Below are 24,518 nucleotides of genomic sequence, written 5' to 3'. Positions count from 1 at the left end.
GCTCTGTCTTTGAAAATCCATGTCAAGAGGCAACGGGGAACATCACAGTTAGAGACATTGAAAGGCAAGTGCTCAACCAGTGAACTAAATACTGAATGTGCTAGAAGACAACCTCATGTCATCAACAAGAGCTGAAAGGAATTTGGAAGACAAGTGCCATTAACATCAAGGGCCTTTGTTACACCAAGTGGGTTGTATCAATGTCTAGTCTTGCCATTTGGGATTAAAAACGCCCCAGCTACATTCCAGAGACTTTTGAATCAGCTCATAGCAGAAGTACATAACTGTGTGGTTTATTTAGACGATGTTGCAATATATAGTAACACATGGGAAGAACATGTAAAGCAATTAGAGGACCTGTTTAATCAATTGCAGTTGGCTGGCTTAGTCATAAATCTGGTCAAAAGCGAATTTGCAAAAGGAAGCATAACATATCTAGATCACATTGTAGGACAAGGGCAAGTGTTGCCTAGAACTGCAAAAGTGAACGCTCTAATAGGATTCCCCATTCCTAAAACTAAATGAGAAATCCTGAAGTTTTGGGGAATATGTGGGTTTTATAGGAAGTTTGTACCTAACTTCAACACAATAACTGCACCTCTCACCAATTTGTTAAGATAACAGGGAAAAGTGGTATGGTCGGCAGAATGCCAAGCAGCCTTTCAAAAACCAAAGACATTCTTAATAAATGAACCAGTGTTGGCCGCTCCTGACTTTACCAAACCTTTTAAAACAGCAATTGATGCTAATGACTTGGAGGTAGATGCAGTCCTATTACAAAATGATCAATTAGGGATAGGCCGGTAGGGTACTTTTCCAAGAAACTAAATCAATATCAGAGGAAGTACTCTACAGTAGAAAAGGAAACTCTGACAATGTTGTTGTCTCTTCAACACTTTGAAGTTTATGTCAGACACGATAACAAAGAAACACTAATCTACACTGACCATAATCCACTGGCGTTCAGTGAAAAGTTTAAAAGTCAAAATGCGAGGCTGTTTAGATGGACAATGTAAAGATTGTTCACATTACCGGCAAAGATAATGTGATCGCGGGTGCACTGTCCCAGGTGTAAAATACAGAAATAAGTTAAAGGGGTAAGAAATGTTGAAGATTGTATAAGGGAGAGGAAGAATGAATGGAAGAAAGTCTCATGTTTTGTTGTCCACGTGTCACATACTTTGTGATGAAACACATTTTGGAAATGGTGTTTCATCTCTTTTAAGGGTGGAGGCATGTAAGGAACATGTCTTTGTATTTCTGTTAGACTGTTGTAAAGAACATATCTTTTTATTTCTGTTGGACTGTGCATTAAAATTACAATGGCTGCAGTTTGAAGGACATGTCTACTGGAACAGTGTGAGGGATATATACAATGTTGCTGTTCTGGAAGAGAGTGTGCCATGAAAGATAGGACGGTGCTGAGGAGCAGTCTGGTCTAATGGGGAACTGCTTGGCAACAATGTTTTAATTGGCTCCTGACCACATGACCAGGGCTTGTGTGAGAGCAGTGCAGCAGAATAGCTCCTAGCCTGAAAGGAAAAAGACATAAAACCTCCCTCTCCTGTATGTAAGATTCCAGTAATTCTACAACAACAGCTAGCTTGATTTTTCTCCTCATTACTCTTGAACCTGTTCTCTCTCTGAAAACCCCTGTCAAGAGGCAAAGGGGAATATCACTGTTAGAGACATTGCTCAACCAGTGAACTAAAGACTGAAAGTGCTGGAATATCACCTTGTGTCATCAACAAAGAATTGAAAGGAATTTGGAAGACATCAGTCAAAATAAACCCATTGAATCCTGTACTCCAGAATTGGTGCTATTGCACTGTTTCATTCCACCCTTAAAATCCATGTTTTTGTGCATCTTAGGTGTATGTGTGTGTATAGGGATTTAAGAAGGGGTAGAGTTTAGTTTATAGAGTTAGAAATTAGCAGTTCATATTTCTTTCTTTTGCCACTGGTTAAAGAGAATTTGTTCAATAAGCAGTTATTTACTTAATAAGTTTACAAACCTGGTGCTCATATTCTGTTAACCTAAATTAAACAGTTAGGTGGGTTGATCAAACTTTTTCACATTTGTTGCAGCTCAGGGAACAGTGGGGCTTGACATTGTAGTGCACTATCCCCAGTGAGTCGTGACAGTATCCAGTCCATTCTCAGCTTTGTAAAATTCGTCCTCCCCCAATTTAGAACTTTTACTCCTGTTCTACCTTTGTCCTTTCCATAATGATGCTCAATATTATGGTCACTATTTCCAAAATGGTACCCCAGTGCTACTTCATCCATTTGCCCAGCTTCATTTCTGAAGACTAAATCTAGAACTGCGCCCCCTCTCTTTAGGCTTGTTAAGTGCTGGCCAAAAAGTTCTTTTGAATGCAGTTCAAGAATCTGTGCCCTTCACACTGTCCGTATCCCCATTGTGTTAGTTGAAGTCTCCAACGATTACTGTCCTACTGTTTTTTGCGCTCAGAAATCTGCCTACATATTTACTCTTCTAACTCTCTTCGACTATTTGGGGGTCTATAGTACACTCCTAGCAGTGTGGCTGCCCCTTTTCTATTTCTGAGATCAACCCATATGGCCTCATTTGATGCTTCATTTAGTACATTATCCCTCCTCATAGCTGTAATTGATTCTTCAACCAATAATGCTGCACACCCTCTGTTTTTACCCCCCTCCCTATCCTGCCTGAAAATTCTATATCCAGGGATGTTGAGCTGCCATTTTTGCTCCTCCTGAAGCCAAGTTTCCATTATAGTGATGCTATTATGCTGCCGTGTGTTTATCTGTGCCCTCAGCTCATTGGCTTTATTTACTGTGCTCCTTGCATTTACGTATATACCTTTTAACACTGCCAAATGCCTGTACACTTTTTAACCTGTGCTGCTTCTGTCTTTCAGAGTCACTCACTAATTCTCCATTTCCCATTCCCTGCTCTGAATTTGCTCTCAGGTTCCCATCCCACTGCCAATCTAGTTTAACCTAGCAAATCTCCCTACAAGGATATTCATCCCAGTCCTGTTCAGGTGCACACTGTCCAGCTTGTAAAGATCCCACCTTCCCCAGAACTGGTCAAAATGCCTCAGATATCTGATGCCCCCCCTCCTATACCGGCTTTCCAGCCACATGGTTATTTGCTCAATTCTCCTATTTCTATACTCGCTTGCACGTGGGTCTGGGAGTAATCCTGAGATTAGTGCTTTAGAGGTCCTGCTTTTCAATCTCCTTCCTAGCTCCCTAAAGTCTGTTTTCAGGACCTCATCCCCTTCCCTACCTAAGTCATTGGTACCAACCTGGGCCACAACCTCTGGCTGCTCACCCTCCCCCAGAAGAATGTCCTGCAGCTGCTCCGTGACATCCTTAACGCTGGCACCAGAGAGGCAACAAACCATCCTGGAGTCACATCTACAGCCACAGAAAAATCTGTCCGTTCCCTTAACTAATGAATCCCCTATTACTACTGCTCTTTCCCTCTTCCTTCTCCCTTCCTGTACAGCAGAGCTGCATGCGGTGCCACAAACTTGTCTCTGACTGCACTCCTCTGAGGAACCAACGGCCTCACTGGTATCCAAAATGGTAACCTAATTGGTGAGCGGGACCTCTAGGGGCTCCTGCACTACCTGTCCAATTACTCATTCCCTTTCTGCCTCCAGGCTCCTAAGCTGCGATGTGACCACTTCACTGAATTTGCTACTCACATTGTTCTCAGCAGCACCGATGCGCCACAGTAACTCCAGCTGCCACATAAGCTCCGAAACCTGGAGCTCAAGCCCCTGCAGCTGGTGACACTTCCTGCACATGTGGTCATCTAACCACTGGTAGCATCCACAACTTCCCACATATTACAAAGCACGCATTCCACATGACCAAGCTTTCCTGCCATGGCTCCAATTTACTTCCCTTGTGTTAAATTTATTTTACTTTGTTTTAGTTATGCAACTTTATTTCCCTATTGCTTGTGTTTCTTACTTAAATATAAGTTCTTTTAAAAAGAATGTGCTTTTCTAATTTTCAGCTATTTGATGATGCTCCCGAATGGCAGGTTCTCACCAACCAGGTTTCTTCTGTGCTAGGTGCTTCTGAATGCCTGGCTTGGGGTCTTCCTCTCACACTCACCTCACTGCTAAAAATGATTTGGAAGTAATGCCACAAGAAGTCTAAAGTCCTCTCACAGGTGATCAGTGAATGCATCTTCACATGACATCTCCTTTCCATGTCACTATTTCCCCTCCCCCATCCACTCCCTCTTTCCCTTCCCCGCTTTCCGCTCCCCTCTTTCCCCTCCCCATCCCCTTTCCTCCCTCATTCCCCCCCTCATTCCCCTCCCCTCTTTACCCTCCCGCATTCCCCTCCCCTCCTCCATCCCTTCCCCTCTTTACCCCATCCACTCCCCTCCCCATCTCCTCCCATCTTTCACCTCCCCCATCCCCTCCCTGCTTTCCCCTCCCACCGTTCTCTTTCCCCTTCCCCCATCTCCTCCCCCCTTTCCCCTCCCAACCTCTCACGCTGTTCAATGCACTAGCACTCACCCAGCAGCACTCCCTGGCACTCAGGGCTCATTCCTAACATCCAGATATTCCACCTACCAATGTTGTCAGTCTCACACCCACCTCTTGTTGCCTTCACATCCTTCCAGCTATGGCATGGACATCACTGAAGCTGTGCTGCACAATTACTGACATTCGTTCTCCCATGATAAGGTGCAAACAATAGAAGGGAGCAGAGCAGGACCGGCGGGGACAAGGACAGCTGCATCACCTATGGAGTCAGCTTTCTGCATCAAGGGGATGGCTGCGATAGAACCTATGTCATCTGCATCAATGAGAACATTGAGATTGACAGTAAGTTCTGCCTAATGCCTTTCTCAACTCCCAGCTCACCTTCATCCTCCAATTTGGCATGATGTCTAAGCAGCAGACGGTGTGACCATGGAGCTTTTGTTTCCTACCATGTTTCCCATGATTTTTGACCAAGGTCTAGGCAAGGAAGGAGGCCTCAAGTTCACCTCAGCCAAAATGGGGATTGAACCCTTTGACTTGAATCTGACCTACATGCTAGCCATTTAGCCAACTGAGCTAACCAGTACCCCCATATGACAAATACCAGGTTGATAGTACAAGAGAGATCTAGTTTGAATAAAGAAAGTTTAGAGGGGAAGTGAAAAAACAAATAAGATCAGCAAAGAGAGAGTATGAGAAGGGACTGGCAGCTAACATAATAGGGAATCCAAATGGCATATATGTGGTAAAAGGAGGAGTATGGCTAATTTGGATCAAAAAGAGCGATTTCTGCATGGAGGCAAAGGGCTTGGCTATGATGCTGAATGAATACTTTGGGCAGAATTTTGCTCTTGATGGGCGGGCGGGGCCCACCGGCTTGGCGGCGGGTGGGCAGCCAATTGCCGCCACCGAAACAGGCCTCACCGCCATTTTAAGCGCTATGTGCTTCCTGTGCGGAGGGGTGGGGGGATTCCCCAACTGTCAGAGTTCACACATGCGCACGAAAGAGCAGACATCTCCCTGAGACTAAGTGCTGCCTCAGGGAGAGAACTGACAGTGTTTGAAACTTTAAAAATAGAAAAATAAAAAAATTATTAACATGTCCCCCTCATGTGACAATGTCACACGAGATGGGACATGTTAACAAATATCACATAAAGTTTATTAAAGTTTTTTAAAACAGACATGAAACCTCATCCCGCCGGTGGATGAGGTTTCATGTTTTCTCTATTTGCCGCTAGGGCTCCTGGCCGACCCGCCAACCTTAAGGTTGGACGGGCAGGTCCTTTAATTGGCTTAATTATCCTGTCAATGGCCTCAATTGGCCATTGACAGGTCGGCGGGCGGACAGTGCAATCAGCTGTCCGCCCGCCTTCCTGAATATTTAAATGGGGCGCGATGACGTCGGGGATTCCTCCCGATGTCATCCCGCGTCATTTTTGCGTTGGTGAGCGGGCCCCGCCCCCTGCTCACCAACGGAGAAATTCTGCCCTTTGTGTCTGTCTTTACCGAGCAAGATGAAGTGAAAAGGAGGTAGTTGAGACACTGGAAGGATTAAAATTAATAAAGAGGATGTATCAGAAAAGCTGGTTGTGCTCACAGTTGATAAGTCAATAGCACCAGATCAGATGCATCCAAGGGTACTGAGGGAGGAAGGTTGGAAATTGCCAAGACACTGGTCATAATCTTCTAATCCTCCTTAGATGCAGCAGTGATGCCAGAGGACTGGAAAATTGCAAATGTTCCCTCGTTATTCAAAAGAGGGTGTAAGGATAATTACAGGTCAGTCAGTTTAACCTTGGCGGTGGCAAAGCTTTTAGAAATGATATTCCAGAACAAAATTAATAATCACTCGGTCAATTGTGGATTAATTAAGGAAAGCTAGCACGGATGTGTTAAAGGCAAATTGTGTTTAACTAACTTGATTGAGGTTTTCAATGAGGTAACAGAGAGGGTTGATGAGGGCAATGTGATGAATCTGGTGTTCATGAACTTCCAAAAGGCATTTGATAAAGTGCCACATAAACAGTTTTGTCAGCAAAGTTGAAGCCCACGGAATAAAATAGACAGTGGCAGCTTGGATACAAAATTGGCTGAGTGGCAGGAAACAGAGTAGTAGTGAAGAGTTGTTTCTCAGAGGGGAGGAAGGCTTACAATAGTGTTCCCCAGGGGTCAGTGTTAGGACCACTGTTCATCTTGATTTATTTTAAACACCTGGAATTGAATGTGCAGGGCACAGATTCAAAATTTGCATCTGGCACAATATTTGGAAGTGTTTTGAACTGTGAAGAGGGTGGTATGGGAGGTCTTGTGGTGCACTGGGTAGTGTCCTTGCCTCTGAGCCAGAAGCTGCCCGTTTGAGTCCCACTCCAGTACTTGATGACCACAGAGGGTAAGTTCATAATGTGGCCAGACAGATTGATTATCAACCTGTAAATCCTTCCAATCCACCTGTGGCAGGCGCAGAGTTTGGGAGAGTTTCCTGGTCAGCCATCTGCAAAGGTAATGGCAAACCACTGCAGTACTTTGCCAAACATAACCATGGATCAACACAGAAGTTCATGGTTGCCAACGTCTTTTCAGGGCATGGCACCTGAAGAAAAAGAGAGAGGAGGATAATTATAGACTTCAAGAGAACATAGGCAGCCTGGTGGAATGTGCGGACTTGAGGCAGATGAAATTCAATGTGTGCAGTAGCACATTTGGTAGGAAGAACATGGAGCGACAATGTAAAATAAAGGGTACAATTCTAAAGGGGGTGCAGGAGCAGAGGGACCTGGGTGTATATGTGCATAAATCATTAAAGGTGACAGGCTCAGCTGAGAAGGCAGTTAACACAGCAATATCACCCTGGGCTCTATAAATAGATGCATAGAGTAAAAAAGCAAGGAAAGTACAGTGAACCTTTATAAAACACTAATTCAGCCTCAACTGGAGTATTGTTTCCAATTCTGGGCACTACACTTTAAGAAGGAGGTGAAGGCATTGGAGAGGGCGCAGAAAAGATTCACAATAATGGTTCCAGGGATGAGAAATTTCAGTTATATAGACAGATTGGCAAAGCTGGTGTTGTTCTCCTTAGAGGAGAGAAGGGTAAGGGGAGATTTGATAAAGGTATTCAAAATCATGAGGGGTCTGGACAGAGTAGACAGGGAGAAACTGTTCCCATTGGTGGAAGGACACCAAGTTAAGGTGATTGGCAAAAGAGCCAGAGTTGGCAGGAGGAAAAACGAGTGGTTGGGATCTGGAATGCACTGCCTGAGACTGGGATGGTTGCGATCTGGAATGCACTGCCTGAGACTGGGATGGTTGCGATCTGGAATGCACTGCCTGAGGCTGGGATGGTTGCGATCTGGAATGCATTGCCCGAGACTGGGATGGTTGGGTTCTGGAATGCACTGCCTGAGACTGGGATGGTTGGGATCTGGAATGCACTGCCTGAGACTGGGATGGTTGGGTTCTGGAATGCACTGCCTGAGACTGGGATGGTTGGGTTCTGGAATGCACTGCCTGAGACTGGGATGGTTGGGTTCTGGAATGCACTGCCTGAAACTGGGATGGTTGGGTTCTGGAATGCACTGCCTGAAACTGGGATGGTTGGGATCTGGAATGCACTGCCTGAGACTGGGATGGTTGGGACCTGGAATGCGCCGCCTGAAACTGGGATGGTTGGGATCTGGAATGCGCTGCCTGAGACTGGGATGGTTGGGATCTGGAATGCGCCGCCTGAAACTGGGATGGTTGGGATCTGGAATGCACTGCCTGAGACTGAGATGGTTGGGATCTGGAATGCACTGCCTGAGACTGAGATGGTTGGGATCTGGAATGCACTTCCTGAGACTGGGATGGTTGGGATCTGGAATGCACTGCCTGAGGCTGGGATGGTTGGGATCTGGAATGCACTGCCTGAGACTGGGATGGTGAGAGATTCAAATATGGCTTTCAAAAGGAACGGGATAATTATCTGAAGAGAATAGAATTGCAGGGTTACAGTTAAAAGGCATGTCAACTGGGACTGTGAGAGTTGCTCTTACAGACAACCATCATGGGTATGATGGACTGAATGGCCTACTGTGCTGTAACCATTTGATGACTCTATGACATCATTGATTTTGCAATGTAATTTTCAAGACAATAAAGATGCTATGAATTTTTGTAGTGCCTTTCACAACCTCAGGTTGTTCCAAAGTGCTTTACAGCCAGTGAAGTATTTTTTGAAGTGTAGTCACTGTTGTAATGTAAAGAAACGCGCAGCCAATTTGCACACACACAACAAACATCAGATCATTTTTTTTAGGTTTTGGGAGAGGAACAATTATTAGCTGGAACAGCAGGGAGAACCCACCCTGGTCTTCATCGAAATAGTGCTCCAGGAGGTTTTACAACCCCTCAGAGGGTAAAGGGGTCCTCAGTTTAACACCTCATCCAAAAGACAGTACCTCTGTCAATGTAGTACTCCCACACTATTAACACCGGAGTGTTAACCTACATTTTGCACTCAAGTTCTGGAGTGGAAATTGAATGCCCAACCTTCTAAATTAGAGGCAGGGACACCATCCCCATACTGCTGTCAGAGTCAACCAGAGACACATGGCTTTTCACACCATTGAGTACTGAAACCTGGAATGGGGCGTTGACTGACTAAGAGGCCACAATAAGTTTTGCAACTTTGCCTATTTGCCTTTAGGGCTCAGGAGCAACAGCAGTATTACCCCCCCAGACCACAGCTACCACCCCCCACCCCGCCTCCGACCCACCACCCTCTGTATGCCCCCACAAACAGCCCTTTGACCTCCCAAGTTCTGGCCTTGTCTCTCCCTCTCAGAGAGAAAGTTGGAAATAGAAAACCAAACAGATTTGAAGGGCAATTCCATTCCCACGGAAACGAAACAAAGAAATCAGGTTGAAAATGGGGGGGGGTGGGGTGTAATTATGACCCCAATTCTCCAGCCCAATGCTCCCCACAGATAACACTCTCCTTGAAGCAAAGGATGGCAAAATCACCTCTTTGAACTTTTAGAGTCCATCTTAATCTTGGTAGTTTGCAACTCAGTGCAAAACAGAATGATTTTCCATGATATATAGGCAGCTGATTTGAATGCCACGTAATTTTGTGCTAGAACTTGCAATTATATAGCACCTTTTGTTACCTCAGGATGCACCAAAACACTTTACAGCTAATGAAGTGCTTTCAAAGTGTAGTCATTGTTGTAGTGTAGGAAATAAGGCAGCCAATTTGTACACAGCAGGATCCCACAAAAAACGGTGACTTAATGACCAGATCATCTGTTTTGAGTGAAGTTGGTTTTGAGATAAATATTTTGCTCCTTGATATGGTGCTGTGGAATTTTTTATATCAGCTGTGAAGGCAGGAGGGACCTTTGCATAACATCTCGTGAAAAAGCTGGCAATTCCAACCATGTAGCCCCCTCAGAACTGCCCCTCCAATAGTGTAGCATTCCCTCAGTACTGCCCCTCCGATTGTGCAGTGCTCCCTCAGTACCACCCCTCTGACTGTACAGTGCCCCTTCAGTACTGCCTCTCCAACAGTGCAGCAATCCCACGATACACACTCTTTGATAGTGCAGCTCCCCCTCAGTACTGACCCTCTGACAGTGCAGCGCTGCCTCACGCCACAAGTGCCAGGTAATGCCCATCTCCAACAAGAGAGAATCTAACCATTGCCCCTTGACTTTCAATGGCATTACCATCACTGAATCCCCCACTATCAACATCCTGGGAGTTACCATTAACCAGAAACTGAACTGGACTAGCCATGTAAATACTGTGGCTACAAGAGCAGGTCAGAGGTTAGGAATCCTGCGACAAGTAACTCACCTCCTGACTCCCCAAAGCCTGTCCACCATCTACAAGGCACAAGTCAGGAGTGTGATGGAATATTCCCCACTTGCCTGGATGAGTGCAGCTCCCACAACACTCAAGAAACTTGGCACTGTCCAAGGCAAAGCAGCCCACTTGATTGGCACCACACCCACAAACATTCACTCCTCTACCACCGACGCACAGTGGCAGCAGGAACTCACCAAGGCTCCTCAGGCAGCACCTTCCAAAGACATGACCACTACCATCTAGAAGGACAAGGGCAGCAGATAGTCAGGAACACTACCACCTGGAAGTTCCCCTCCAAGTCACTCACCATCCTGGCTTGGAAATATATCGCCGTTCCTTCAATGCTGCTGGGTCAAAGTCCTGGAACTCCCTCCCTAACAGCACTATGGGTGTACCTATACTACATGGACTGCAGCAGTTCAAGAAGGCAGCTCACCACCACCTTCTCAAGGGCAACTAGGAATGGGCAATAAATGCTGGCCCAGCCAGTGAAGTCCACATCCCATGAATGAATAAAGAAAACTGACCCTCAGCATGACCTTTCCCAACAGCAGGTCAGACCCAGTAGAGGTGGTGGCACAGTGGTATACAGTCGGGAGGGAGTTGCCCTGGGAATCCTGAACATGGACTCAGGACTCCTTGAAGTTTCATGGCATCAAGTCAAACATGGGCAAGGAAACCTCCTGCTGATTACCACGTACTGCCCTCCCTTGGCTGATGAATCAATGCTCCTTTGTGTTGAACACCATTTGGAGGAAACACTGAGGGTGGCAAGGGCGCAGAATGCACTCTGGGTGGGGGACTTCAATGTCCATCACCAAGAGTGGCTCGGTAGCACCACGACAAACTGAGCAGGCCAAGTCCTAAAGGACATAGCTGCTAGACTGGGTGTGCAGCAGATGGTGAGGGAACCAACAAGAGGGAAAAACATTCTTGACCTCATCTTCACCAACCTGCCTGCCGCAGATGCATCTGTACATGACAGATTCGGTAGAAGTGACCACCACACAGTCCTTGGGGAGACGAAGTCCCAGCTTCATATTGAGGATGCCCTCCATAATGTTGTGTGGCACCATCACCATGCTAAATGGACTAGATTTCGAACAGACCTGGCAATCCGAGACTGGGCAATCATGAGGTGCTATGGGCCATTCGCAGCAGCAGAATTGTACTTGAACACAATCTGTAACCTCATAGCCTGGCATATCCTCTACTCCGCCATCGCTACCAAGCCAGGGGATCAACCCTGGTTCAATGAAGAGTGCAGGAGGGCATGCCAGGAGCAGCACCAGGCATACCTAAAAATGAGGTGTTAACCTGGTCAAGCTACAACACAGGACTAACTGCATGCTAAATAGCATAAGCAGCAAGTGACGAGACAGAGCTAAGCAATTCTACAACCAATAGATCAGATCTAAGCTCTGCAGTCCTGCCACACTCAAGTCGTGAATGGTGGTGGACAATTAAACAGCTCACAGCAGGTGGAGGGTCCACAAATATCCCCATCCTCAATGATGGAGGAGCCTGGCACACCAATGCATAAGGTAAGGTTGAAGCATTTGCAACAATCTTCAGCCAGAAGTGCCAAGTGAATGATCAATCTTACCCTCCTACAGATGCCTCTTGCATCACAGATGCCAGTCGTCAGCCGATTCGAATCACTCCACATGATATCAAGAAACAGCTGAAGGCACTGGATACTGCAAAGGCTATGGGCCATGACAACATTCTGGCAACAGTACTGAAGACTTGTGCTCCAGAACTTGCAGTGTCCCCTAGCCAAGCTTTTCCACTACAGATACAACACTGGCATCTACCTGGCAATGTGGAAAATTGCCCAGGTGTCTCCTGTACACACAAAGCAAGACAAATCCAACCCGGCCAATTACTGCCCCATCAGTCTATTCTCCATCATCATCATACTCTTGATCATCAGTAAAGTAATGGAAGGGGTCAGCAACAGTGCTATCAAGTGGCACCTGCTTAGCAATAACCTGCTCACTGACGCCCAGTTTGGGTTCTACCAGGGCCATTTAGCTACTGTCCTCATTACAGCCTTGGTTCAAACATGGACAAAAGAGCTGAACTCCAGAGGTGAGGTGAGAGTGACTGCCCTTGACACCAAGGCAACATTTGACCGAGTGTGGCACCAAGCAGCCCTAGCAAAGCTCGAGTCAATGGGAATCAGGTACAACTGGAACTCTCTGCTAGTTGGAGTTATACCTAGCACAAAGGAAGATGATTGTGTTTGTTGGAGGTCAGTCATCTCAGCTCAAAGACATCATTGCAGGAGTTCCTCAGGGTAGTGTCCTAGGCCCAACCATCTTCAGCTGCTTCATCAATGATCTTCCTACCATCATAAGGTCAGAAGTGGGGATGTTTGCTGATGATTGCACAATGTTCGGCACCATTCACGACTCCTCAGGTACTGAAGCAGTCAATGTCCAAATGCAGCAAGACCTGGGCAATATCCCGACAAGTGGCAAGCAACATTCATACCACACAAGTGTCCGGCAATGACCATCTCCAACAAGAGAGAATCTAACAATTGCTCCTTAATGTTCAATGGCATTACCATCACTGAATCCCCCACTATCAACATCCTGGGTGTTACCATTGACCAGAAACTGAACTGGACTAGGCATATAAATATTGTGGCTACAAGAGCAGGCTAGAGGCTGGGAATCCTGTGACGATTAACTCACCTCCTGACTCCCCAAAGCCTGTCCACCACCGACAAGGCACAAGTCAGGTGTGTGATAGAATACTCTCCACTTGCCTGGATGAGTGCAGCTCCCACAGCACTCAAGAAGCTGGACACCGTCCAGGACAAAGCAGCCCGCTTGATTGGCACCACATCCACAAACATTCACTCCCTCAACCACTGACGCACAGTAACAGCAGTCTGTAACATCTACAAGATGCACTGCAGGAATTCACCAAAGCTCCTTCAACAGCACCTTCCAAACCCATGACCACTACCTCCTAGAAGGACAAGGGCAACAGATAGATGGGAACACCACCACCTGGAAGTTCCCCTCCAAGACCCTCACTATCCTGTCTTGGAAATATATTGCCTTCACTGTCACTGGGTCAAAATCCTGGAACTCCCTCCCTAACAGCACTGTGGGTGTACCTACACCACATGGACTGCAGCAGTTCAAGAAGGCAGCTCACCACCACTTTCTCAAGAGCAGTTAGGGATGGGCATTAAATGCTGGCCCAACCAGCGATACCACATCCCAAGAATGAATTTAAAAAACTCGCTTGGTATTAACCCTCTGACACTGAAGCACTCTCTCAGTACTGACCCTCCAAAAATGAAGCACTCTCTCAGTACTAACCCTCCAAAAATGAAGCACTCTCTCAGTACTGACCCTCCGACAGTGCAGCATCCCTCAGTGCTGACCTGACACTGTAGCTCTCCCTCAGTACTGCTCATTGAACAAAAGTCTCAGAATGTAATGATGGATATTAAACGTAGAACAGAACTGCATTCAGAAAGAGCCTATGTTTTACAGCGGTCCCACCTTGAGCTGATCACGATGGCACTTGACTGCACTTTTTGCATTAATCAGCTCTCTGACCTCGGCTCCAACATAAAACCCTCCAGCAGTGTCCATTATTAGCATAATGGCACATTGGAAGGGCAGACGTGACATTTTCGGCGATGCAAATCTGAAGTGTTAAGGAGAATGTTAATCCTAGTAATTATTATCGCACGATGTGACAATGTTGATGTTAATTCAGCTTGTGAATTCAGCACAAATTTACCATTGACATGCCTGTCAGAGCTATTTCTGTGAAGTTCTTGCAAATGTACAAGTGTGCAAGATGGGGTGTGTGTGTGTCTGTGTGTGTGTCTGTGTGTGTGTCTACGTGTATGTCTCCGTGTGTGTTTGTATGAGTGTGTGTGTGTGTCTGTGTGTGTGTGTCTGTGTCTGTGTGTGTTTGTATGAGTGTGTGTCTGTGTGTATGTCTCCGTGTATGTCTCCGTGTGTGTTTGTATGAGTGTGTATGTGTGTGTGTGTATGTGTGTGTGTGTCTGTGTGTGTGTGCCTGTGTGTGTGTGTCTGTGTGTGTGTTTCTGTGTGTGTGCATGTGTGTATGTGTATCTGTGTGTGTGTCTGTTTCTGTGTGTGTGTGTATCTGTTTCTGTGTGTGTGTGTGTCTGTGTTTGTGTGTTTCTGCGTGTGTGTGCCTGTGTGTATGTGTATCTGTGTATGTGTCTGTCTGTGTGCGTGCCTCTGTATGTGTGTGTATGAGTGTATGTGTCTATGTATGTGTGTGTATCCCTGTGTGTGTGTCTGTGTGTATGTTCATGTGTGTGTGTGTTTCTGCGTGTGCGTGTATGTGTGCGTCTCTGTATGTGTGTGTATGAGTGTATGTGTCTATGTATGTGTGTGTGTCCCTGTGTGTGTGTCTGTGTGTGTGTGTATGTGTGCGTCTCTGTGTGTGTGTGTCTGTGTGCGTCTCTGTCTGTGTGTGTGTGTGTGTCTGTGTGTGTTTGTGTGTTTTTCCCCCACTTAGCAGAGGGAAAGAAACATCTGTGGTTTGAATCAACCTTTAACTGACAGCGAACCTGGGATTTTGGACCTCTGCTTTGATGGATACCAACTGATACAATTCACAAGCAGGCTGCTTTGTGTGCTTCAGTCCTGAAGTGTTGAGGAAGTTACAGTTTCATTGATGTCAGTAACTCTTTTGGGGTTTTTTTCTTTCTTGAAATGCTTTCACATCCATCTTCTTCTCAGTTAGAATGAATATGGAAATGTAGCCAATCCCTTGTGAACGGATCTCTTCTCCATGTGACTGCAAGGTTAAGAGCTTTGGGCGATGAGAATCTGCTTGAATTGACAACAGGGTCAAGGGTCAAAGCTGCAAGTAAAGACAAGTTGGCAAAATGTCAGTTTTGGCTTTTTCTCCTGTCCTTTTCCCTGAACTTTTCCCTATGTGCTCTCAACTGTTACTTCCTACAGATAAACTTGCTTCTCTGGCAAGAGTGAATGGTTTGTGCTAAGGCCTGAGCACTCTCACATCCCCAACTACCTAACTGACTGTTTCGGAATAATGGAATTAGTGCTGCCAACTTTTTTTCTCTTCCTCACGCCTCCTCTCCCGGAGGTACTGCAAAAGTGTGTCATCCTGGCTCAGCTGTCATCAATCTCACCTTGGGTTATACAGTGTTGGATTCTAATCCTACGCAAGGTCACAACAACGTAATCTAGGCTGACACTCCAATATAGCTCTGAGGAGGCTGCTCCAGTGAAATAATTCATTGTGTGAAACACTGTGAGATATTTCAACACCGTGTAAGCAAGTAAATAACTGTAGCGCCTTTCACAACCTTAGGATGTTCCAAAGTGTTTTACAGCCAGTCAAGTACTTTCTGATGTGTAGCCATCAGGTTAGAAACATGAGAAATAGCATGAAGCCATTCAGCCCCTTGGGCCTGCTCCACCAATCAAATAGATCGTGGCTGATCTGCACATCAATACCATTTAGACATCTTTGCTCCATATTCCCGATACTGTCCCTTCCCTAACAAAAATCGATCTCTAGTCTTGAAAACTCCCTTTGTCCTAACATCCAGACTCTTTCCTGATTTCGCTCCTGAATGGGCCTAGATCTAATTTTTGTTCTGGACCACCTGCCCCGCCCTCGCCAACTAAACCAGAGGGAATAGTTTCTCTCTACCCACCCTACTGAACCTTTTTAAAATTTTAAACAAAGCAATTAGATTATCCCTTTATCTTCGATACTCAAAGAAATATAAACCATTTATTTATTGAATCTATCCTCATTATTTAACCCGCTGGGCCACAATGTCACTGTGGTGAAGCCACTCCTCACCCCTTCCAAGGCCAATATTCCTTCCTGGAGTTTGGCTCCCAAAACAAGATGGGACCTGACCAAAGCTTTGAACAAATGAATTATAACTTCCCTTAATATTCCATTTCCCAAGAGTTAAGAGCCAACAATCTGGCAGCCTTTTAGGTTTTTTTGTAATTGTGCACTACTTTTTAATGATTTGTGTACTGGGATGTCCAAATCCCTTTGCTCCTCATTAATTCCTAGCGTCTCACCATTTAGAAAATAACCTGACTATCTTTCTTGTGTCCAAAATGAATTACTTCATGGCCAGGATTTTCCAGTTGTTGGGCGGGCTCAGTGGGAGCAGGCAGGGGCGGTCGGGAAGCCGAACACCGCCGCGATGGGCTCCGCATGGCGATTTCACGCGGGCGGGCTAATTAAGGCCCTCCCTGCGTGGGTTGTGAGTGGCAGTGCTGAGCGTTACCTGTGCGGGCGGGGGTGGGGGGGGTGGGGGGAGAACGGGCCTGGCGCCCAGTTTGTGCATGCGCGTGAAAGAGCGCTTCAATCCCTCTGAGGCACGGAGCTGTCTCAGGGAGATTGGAGCCCTTATTAAAAAGAATAATAAATACAGTAAAAATTCAATAAAATATGTCTCCTCATGGGACTGTGTCACATGGGATGGGACATGTTTTAAGTTTTTATTTAATTTGTAATAGCTTTAGGAAACCTCACCCCGCTCGTGGATGAGGTTTCCTGAAAAACGTAAAGGCTGCTTGGCCTTTTCGCCTGCCCACCAACCGTAAGGTTGGACGGGCAGCGTGAAATTCAACTTAATTACCTTGTTAATGGCCTTAATAAGCCTTTCAATTATCGGCAGGTGCACAGCCAACTCTGGCACGCGCCCGCCAAACAAAATATCGCTCGGGTTCGCGATGACGTTGGGACACACGCCCGGTGCCTCGCGTGTCATTTTACGTTCCGGCATGTTGGGCACACGCCCGCCCACCAAATGTAAAATTCTGCCCCATATTATCCTGTGCACTGAACTCCATTTGTCACAGTTTTATCCACTCGTTTAATCTTGCTGTGTCTCTTTGCAACTTTCTGCTCCCATTTGTACTATTTACTGTACCTCCTAACTCTGTCCCTCAAGTCGTTATAATGTAGGAAACACAGCAGCCAATTTAAGCATGACAAACTCCTACAAAGGGCTGTGTGATGCATGACTAGAAAATCTGTTTTTTTAGAGAAGTTGATTGAATGATAAATATTGGCCAAGACGCAGAGAAGAACTCCTCTGCTCTTCTTTGAATAGTCCCACAAAATCTTTCACATCCACCTGACCGGCAGACAGAGCTTCGGTTTTAATGCCTCATCTGAAAGACTGTGTCATTTCAAGTATTTCTTTCAATCTCTTTGACAGCATGATGCACAATATGACAAACCAGCTGACAACTGCTGAAACCATAGCTAGTTTGATCACTGGCCAAGGTCAAGCTGTTTGAATCTATTGTGTTCCTGCTTGAGAAATTGCCTTGTGACATTTCAAAAAGATTTCTTTTCTGCTTCCCTTTTCCTTTTCCTTCCATCACAGACCTGAACAGGATTGTAGATTTCATTCCAATCTGTACTGAGGCAGCTGCTCTCAGTCAAGGAGGCAGTATCAGAACTAACACAGCTACAGCATGTCTGGTTTGGATAGAAGACAATTGGCTATGTTTCCTGGTCTTAGTTACTCTCCTGCTGGAAGTGCACAGATGCTAGGATGTTGGATCAGAATAGGATTACATTTGGGGAGGGTGCTATTCGATCCAAGTTAAATAACATGCTGGTGGCTTGTTTGGAGCATAAACATTGGCATATCCCAGACAAGCTGAATGGCCTGTTCCTGTGCTCACTGTCTAAAGCAGACGAAGATGTGAAAAGTGGCATCTTGAGCAAAGTATTGCAAATCAGCCCAACCAGGAGTCAGTGCCTGCAAGAAAGGAAGGAGAGAAAACACTGACCTGGCCAACTGTAACCCTACTCAATCCCAAGTGAAACCAGGGGCTGAATTTGCCCCATCGGTGAGCAGGGGCAGGGCCCGCTCGCCGAGGTGTAAAATGACACGCGGTGATGTTGGGCGTGCGCCCCAAAGTCACCACGCGTCATCTAGATTGTCCGTTCGACTTGGCTGCGTGCCCGCCGAACTGTCAAAGGCCTATTAAACTAATTAAAGTTGTTAATAATGCTTAAGGTTGGTCGGGCAGGCGAAGAGCCCAGGCAGCCTTCGCATTTTTCATGAAACCTCATCCACAGGCGGGAGGGATGAGGTTTCATGAAGGGTTTGTTAATTAAATTTAAAAATTTGAAAAAAATTATGGACATGTCCTAGCTCATGTGACAGTTTCACATGAGGGGACATGTCCTTAAAATTTTTTTCCACCTTTACTAAACTTTCCACAGCTTAAACTAATCTCACTGGGGCACCTCTGTGCCTCAGGGAGATTTCTGCGCTCTTTTTCGCACATGCGTGAAATAACTCAAGCCCCGACTCAGGGAATCCTCCCCACCCGCACAGGGAGCGCACAGCACACCCGGGTGTGCATCACGCTGGGTAGGCCTTAATTGGCCCGCCCATGTAAAATGGTGGTGTAGTCCTGATCGGGGGCGCCAATCGGATTCGCGCTCGCTCCTGCCCACCCCACACAACCCCCCCGAAAGGGGGACAATTCTTCCCCAGGTAGTGAAAATTATTCACAGAAAATTGTCCAGTGAAAATTACCCAGTGAAAATTGTCCAGTGAAAATTGCCAACTGAAAACTACCCACCGAAAATTGTCCAGTGAAAATTACCCAGTGAAAATTGCCGACTGAAAACTACCCGCCGAAAATTGTCCAGTGAAAATTGTCCAGTGAAAATTGCCGACTGAAAACTACCTACCGAAAATTGTCCAGTGAAAATTATCCAGTGAAAATTACCCACTGAAAATTGTCCAGTGAAAATTACCCACTGAAAAGCCCTTGCAAATTTTAACCTCCACTATTGAGCAGATGGGTAGGTGGGGTCTTTGAAGTCGACATGCCTGGTCATGATGATGTCATTGGGACCCATTTGCTGTGTTAACTAAGGGGAGGCTGCTGTGGTTTCCTTGCCAGGTAAAGGCTGAGAGAAGTGAAGTTGGGACCTGAAGAGGACGAAAGGGGTTTTTTTCCCCCTTTTTCATTGTGGCCAGGAGGATGGGTACCCTGAGGGACACCAAAATTGACCAAGTGATGTGTGTAGAAGCTTTATTTGAAATGATGCATTGTCTTTTGTGTGATTGCTGGTGATAAAACCATGACAAAGCGTTATTAAACACTAAGATGTTTGAGGTTGGGGTGGTCAATGGTGTGCTTTTGGACACCTGGGTGCAGTTTTAACTTCACTGCTCATTGGCAAACTAACGGGATCAGGTGCAATGCTGATTTTTCAACATATTCGACTTTGCCCTCCATTGAAGTCAGTGATATAGAGCATGGTGTAAAACTGGCCTTTCACTTGATCCTCTGAGCTTCTCACCTGGTGAGTTTGGTTCAAATGACCCCTCTGGTGCTGGATCATGGCTGGACTGTTCCATGCCTCTTTGTGGTTATGTGGCTCAGAGCGTGTAGGCATCACAAGCATAAATCCATATTCCACCTGTATGGAGAAGCAGTGCAGCTCATTGGTGATCTCATGTGGTTCACCATCACCAATCATCCCCACCCTACCCCGGCAAAGCAGCACAGCACTTTAATACATTGGCCCAGTAACCAGGTTCAAATCCTTGGCTTGGCTCCTTCTCCATAAGTCAACTTGTCTTGAATGGGTTTGGTTTCTAGCTGAAGCAAGTCTGGCATTTGCCTTGTGAGGCCTTGAATAAGTAACAATGCTGTGCATTTATAGAATTTATAGAGCACCAGTAACATAATAAAACATGCCAAGCTGCTTCACAGGAGCATTATCAGACAAAAGTTGACACTGAGCTAAAGAAGATATGAAGAGAGATGACCAAAAGCATGGTTTTGAGGAAGGTCTTAAACAAAGAGAGAAAGGTAGAGAGACAGAGAGGTTTAGGGAAGGAATTTCAGAGCGTAGGGTCTGTGCAGCTGAAAGTATGGCTGCCAATATGGGTGAAGGAAGTGGGAAGTTGGAAGTGGGGAAGAGGCTAGAACTGGAGGAATGCAGAGACCTCAGAGGGTTGTGGGTCAGGAGGGTTTTGAACATGAGGATGAGAATTTTAAAGCTGAGGCTTTTGTGGACCAGGAGTTGACTGGGGTTGAGGTTCCGACAGAGAGTGCCAGCAGCCAAAGCATTTAAGGAAGGGTCTCTTTCACTGGGTACTCTTGGATCCTCTCTAACTGGCTAAGGTCTCCGTGTAATTACATGGGTTATGTTGTCTGAACTGGCCAGGATTTTCCAGGTGGGACAGAAAATTTGGAGAGGCAGCCGAACATCTATCGACTTTGGGCAGGAATTTCCAGGACCAGAAGATCCCGGCTACTACCCCTGTACTGAAGGAACATATAGAAGGAAATTCTTGCAATTAAATTGTGCCTTATCTCTAGATCCAGTCGTTTGGTCATACAGAACTTGAGTATTGCTGAAAAGAGAGACTTTTTCTGTCAAAGCTTTTCGTCTTGCACTCATCAGGACACTTCACAAGAAAATGCCAATATCAAGTGAAACAACAAATTTATACTGTATGAATACAAACATTTACACCATATGAATACACACAGTTAGTCCCACTCTCCTGCTCTTTCCCCATAGCCTGCATTTTTTTCCTTTTAGTATTTATCCAATTCCCCTTTTGAATGTTACTATTGAATCTACAACAGGCAACGCGTTCCAGGTCACGACAGCTCACTGGGTAAAAGTGTTCACCTCATCGCCTTCTGATTCTTCACACATTAAATCCATGTCCTCTGGTTACCAACTCTCTTGCCACTGGAAACAGTTTCTCACCATCTGCTCTAACAAAAATATTCATAATTTTGAATGCCTCTTTCAAATCTCTCATTAACCTTCTCTGGCCTAAGGAAAGCAACCCTAGCTTCCCCAGTCTCTCCACATAAATGACGTCCCCTTCCCTGGTACAATTCCAGTAAATCTCCTTTTTACCATCTGCAAGGCCTTGACACCCTTCCTGAAGTGATGTCCCCAGAATTGGACACAATACTCCAGCTGAGCAGGTCAGAAGGTCCCAGGTTAGTTACCTGATCCTGTGTGGTGGCAGCTGCTCTGCTCTGGGTCATCAGTTGGAGGGTGTAAGTAGTCCCAAGTAACCTGCTCTGAGTTATTGGTCAGTGTTCTCTGTTCTAAAAGGATGTCAGGGAGGATTTGACTATAGTAACCCGCCAAGGCTAAGTATTTTACCAACACTCATTGTGTAGGCTCACTAATAAACAATGGAATGCCACTGCATGTGATCTCATAAATATAAAATGATCACTCACAAATCCAATTGGGAATTCAGGAGAAACTTCTTTACACAGAGAGTAGTGAGATTATAGAACTCGCTTCGACAGAGAGTGGTTGAGGTGATTGGTATAGATGCATTTGAGGGGAAAACTAGATAAATACTTGAGGCAGAAAGGAATAGAAGGATACACTGATAGGCCAGAATTTTGACATTGTCGTGTGGGGGTGGGCCTGACACGCTGACGCGTAAAATGACGTGTGGTGATGTCAGGCATGCGTCCCGACATCACCGCGGGTCAGTTAGATGTTTTGTTCGGCGGGCGTGTGTGCTGGAGGCTGCTGAGCGCCTGCCAAACTGTAAAATTCCTGTTAGGGCCATTAGAAAACCCATTAAAGTAATTATCAATGCTGCCCATCCAACCTTAAGGTTGGCGGGCAGGCAAAGAGCAAAGCGGCCTTCGCAGGCAGGTGAGGTTTCCTGAAGGTTTTGTTTAATAAATAAATAATTTTTGCACAATTCATAAACATGTCCCAGCTGATGTGACACTGTCACATGAGGGGAAATGTCTAAATAATTTTTATGTCTCTTTATTCAAAAATTTCAAGATGTACTTAATCTCCCCGAGGCACGGAGCTGTCTGAGGGAGATTTCTGCACTCGTTCGTGTGCAGGCCCCAATTCTCCATCCTCCCCTTGCCCGCACAGGTAGCTGCCGTGCGTCATGCTGGGTGGGCTTTAATTGGTCCGCCCACATAAAATGGCGGCACGGAGCCAATCAGGGGTGGCGATGAGCTCCGCGCTCTCCCACGCCCGCGCCCGCTCCTGACCGACTCGCCCAATGTGGGGAAAATTCTCCCCATCGAGTTAGATAATGTAGGGTGGGAAGAGGCTCATGGGAGCACAGGCACCAGCATAGACCAGTTGGGCCAAATGGCCTGTTTTTGTTCAATACATTCTATGTAATCCTATACAATACTTCAGTATAAATCAGCACCTTGAGAAAAGGAGGAGAGAAACTTAGGATAAAATAACCTGTATTATAATCAACTTTACACTTTTGACATTTTTGACAGTTAGGAAGAAATCAAAGCACCTGTTCTCATAAAGCCTGGATAGTTATTTCCTACAGTTAGAGAATTCCTGACAGCGAATTCTAAATATCAGCCATTAATTATAAATCTCTCTTTTTACAGATTTACCGCTATTAAGAGTCACTTATTTGCATTATAAATTTAATCAACTATTTAGGCAGATTCACACCGCATCATCTGTGAATATTTCATCTGCCTCAAACGACATTGACTTAAAACTTGCATGAAAATTTTCAACAGCACTTGTCAGATTTATATTTAATTACCTGGTTCCAAAATTCTTCTCACTTTCTCGCTTACTTTCTTGCTCATGTCTCTGTCTGTGTGCCTCACTTTCTCTGACTCCTGTCTCTCTTGTTCTCTGTCTTCCTTTCTATCTCCAACCTTCTCGAACCCTCTCTCTGTCCCACCCCTACTTTGTCCCTCTGTCCCTCTCTCCATCTCTGTCTCCGCCCTTTCTGACCCTCTTTCTGAATCATATCCTTTCTGCCTCCCTACCCCTTTTTCTCCCACCCTCTCTGTCTCCCTTCCTCTGTCTCCTTCCTCTCTGCCTCCTTCCTGTCCTCTCTCCTGTCCTCCCTCAGTCCCTCCTTCTGTATCTCTCTGTCCCTCTGTATGTCCCAATCTCTGTCCCTCACTCTCTGTCTCCCTTATGTGTGTCTTTCTCTCTCTGTCCCTCATTCTCTGTCCCTGCCTCCCATTCTCTGCTCCTGTCTCTCTGTATCTCAATCTGTCCCTGTCTCTGTTCCCCCCCTCCTCCCCACCCCCCCTCTCTCTCTCTCTCTTTCTCTCTGTCTCTCTCTCTCTGTCCCTGGCTCTCTGTCTTCCTCTCTTCATCTCTCTGTCAATCTGTCTGCTTCTTTCCGTGCCTCCCTATCTTTCTGCCTCCCCCTCTATCTCCCCCTCTCTGTCTCTCTCTTTCTTTATCTCCCTCTCTTTTTCTGTTTCCTTCTCTCTGTCCCCCCTCACTCTTTGTCTCCCCCTCTCTGCCTCCCCTCTCCCTCCCTCTCTCTGCCTCTGCCTCCTATCTCTATTATCCTTTGTCTTTTCCTCTCCATCTCTCTCCCTCCGTCTTCCCAATCTCACTTTGTCTGTATCGCTCTCTGCCTCCATCTCTCTCTTTGCCTCCTTCCCTGTTTCCTTTTCCCTCTGCCAGCCTCTCTCTTTGTCTCTCTTCCTCCATTTCTCTCTGTCTCCCTCCCTCTCCATCTCCATTTCTCTCTGTCACCCTTTCTCTCTCCCTGTCCCTCTCTCTCTGTCTGTCTTTGTTTCCCTCCCTCTGCCTCCCTCCCCCACCTCTCTCGCTCTCTCTCTCTCTCTGAATCTCTATTACAAAGGTTAAGACAAAGTACGTAGAAAAATAGAAAATTTGAAAAACATATAGACCCCAGCGGGGGTATTGCCTGGCTGTAAACACCAGGATGACCAACTACAGCAACAGACTCTAACACTATTAAAGTTAGTAGTAGTCAGGGGATGGAGCAAGGAGATGTGCTGCCCCTGCAGGAGAAGAAGCTCCATACACTGGCATAAGTGGTCAACAAGTGGGGTCAGGTGCTGGCTCCACCCTAGAAATAAATATACTACTCACATCACTGCTCCACCCCCCCCACCCCCCCCACCCACCCCCCTCGCCAAGATCACACAGATCCATTTATAAGAGGTCATTTTCAAATACATTTACATCTTCCTCTTTTGGGGTGAAGACTATGAACTGCCTACACTAGACCCAGAGGTGGGTTCCATTCCTGGTTTGGTGAAAGTTACCTGGTGAGATTGTGCACTCTGATGACTGGGATAGTGGAAGTCCAGTCTTCTGGAGTCCCTGCCTTGTTCC

Source organism: Cetorhinus maximus, chromosome 16 (genome assembly GCF_964194155.1).
Source record: "Cetorhinus maximus chromosome 16, sCetMax3.hap1.1, whole genome shotgun sequence".
Taxonomy (NCBI): domain Eukaryota; kingdom Metazoa; phylum Chordata; class Chondrichthyes; order Lamniformes; family Cetorhinidae; genus Cetorhinus; species Cetorhinus maximus.
Note: the sequence above shows the minus strand (reverse complement) of the source record.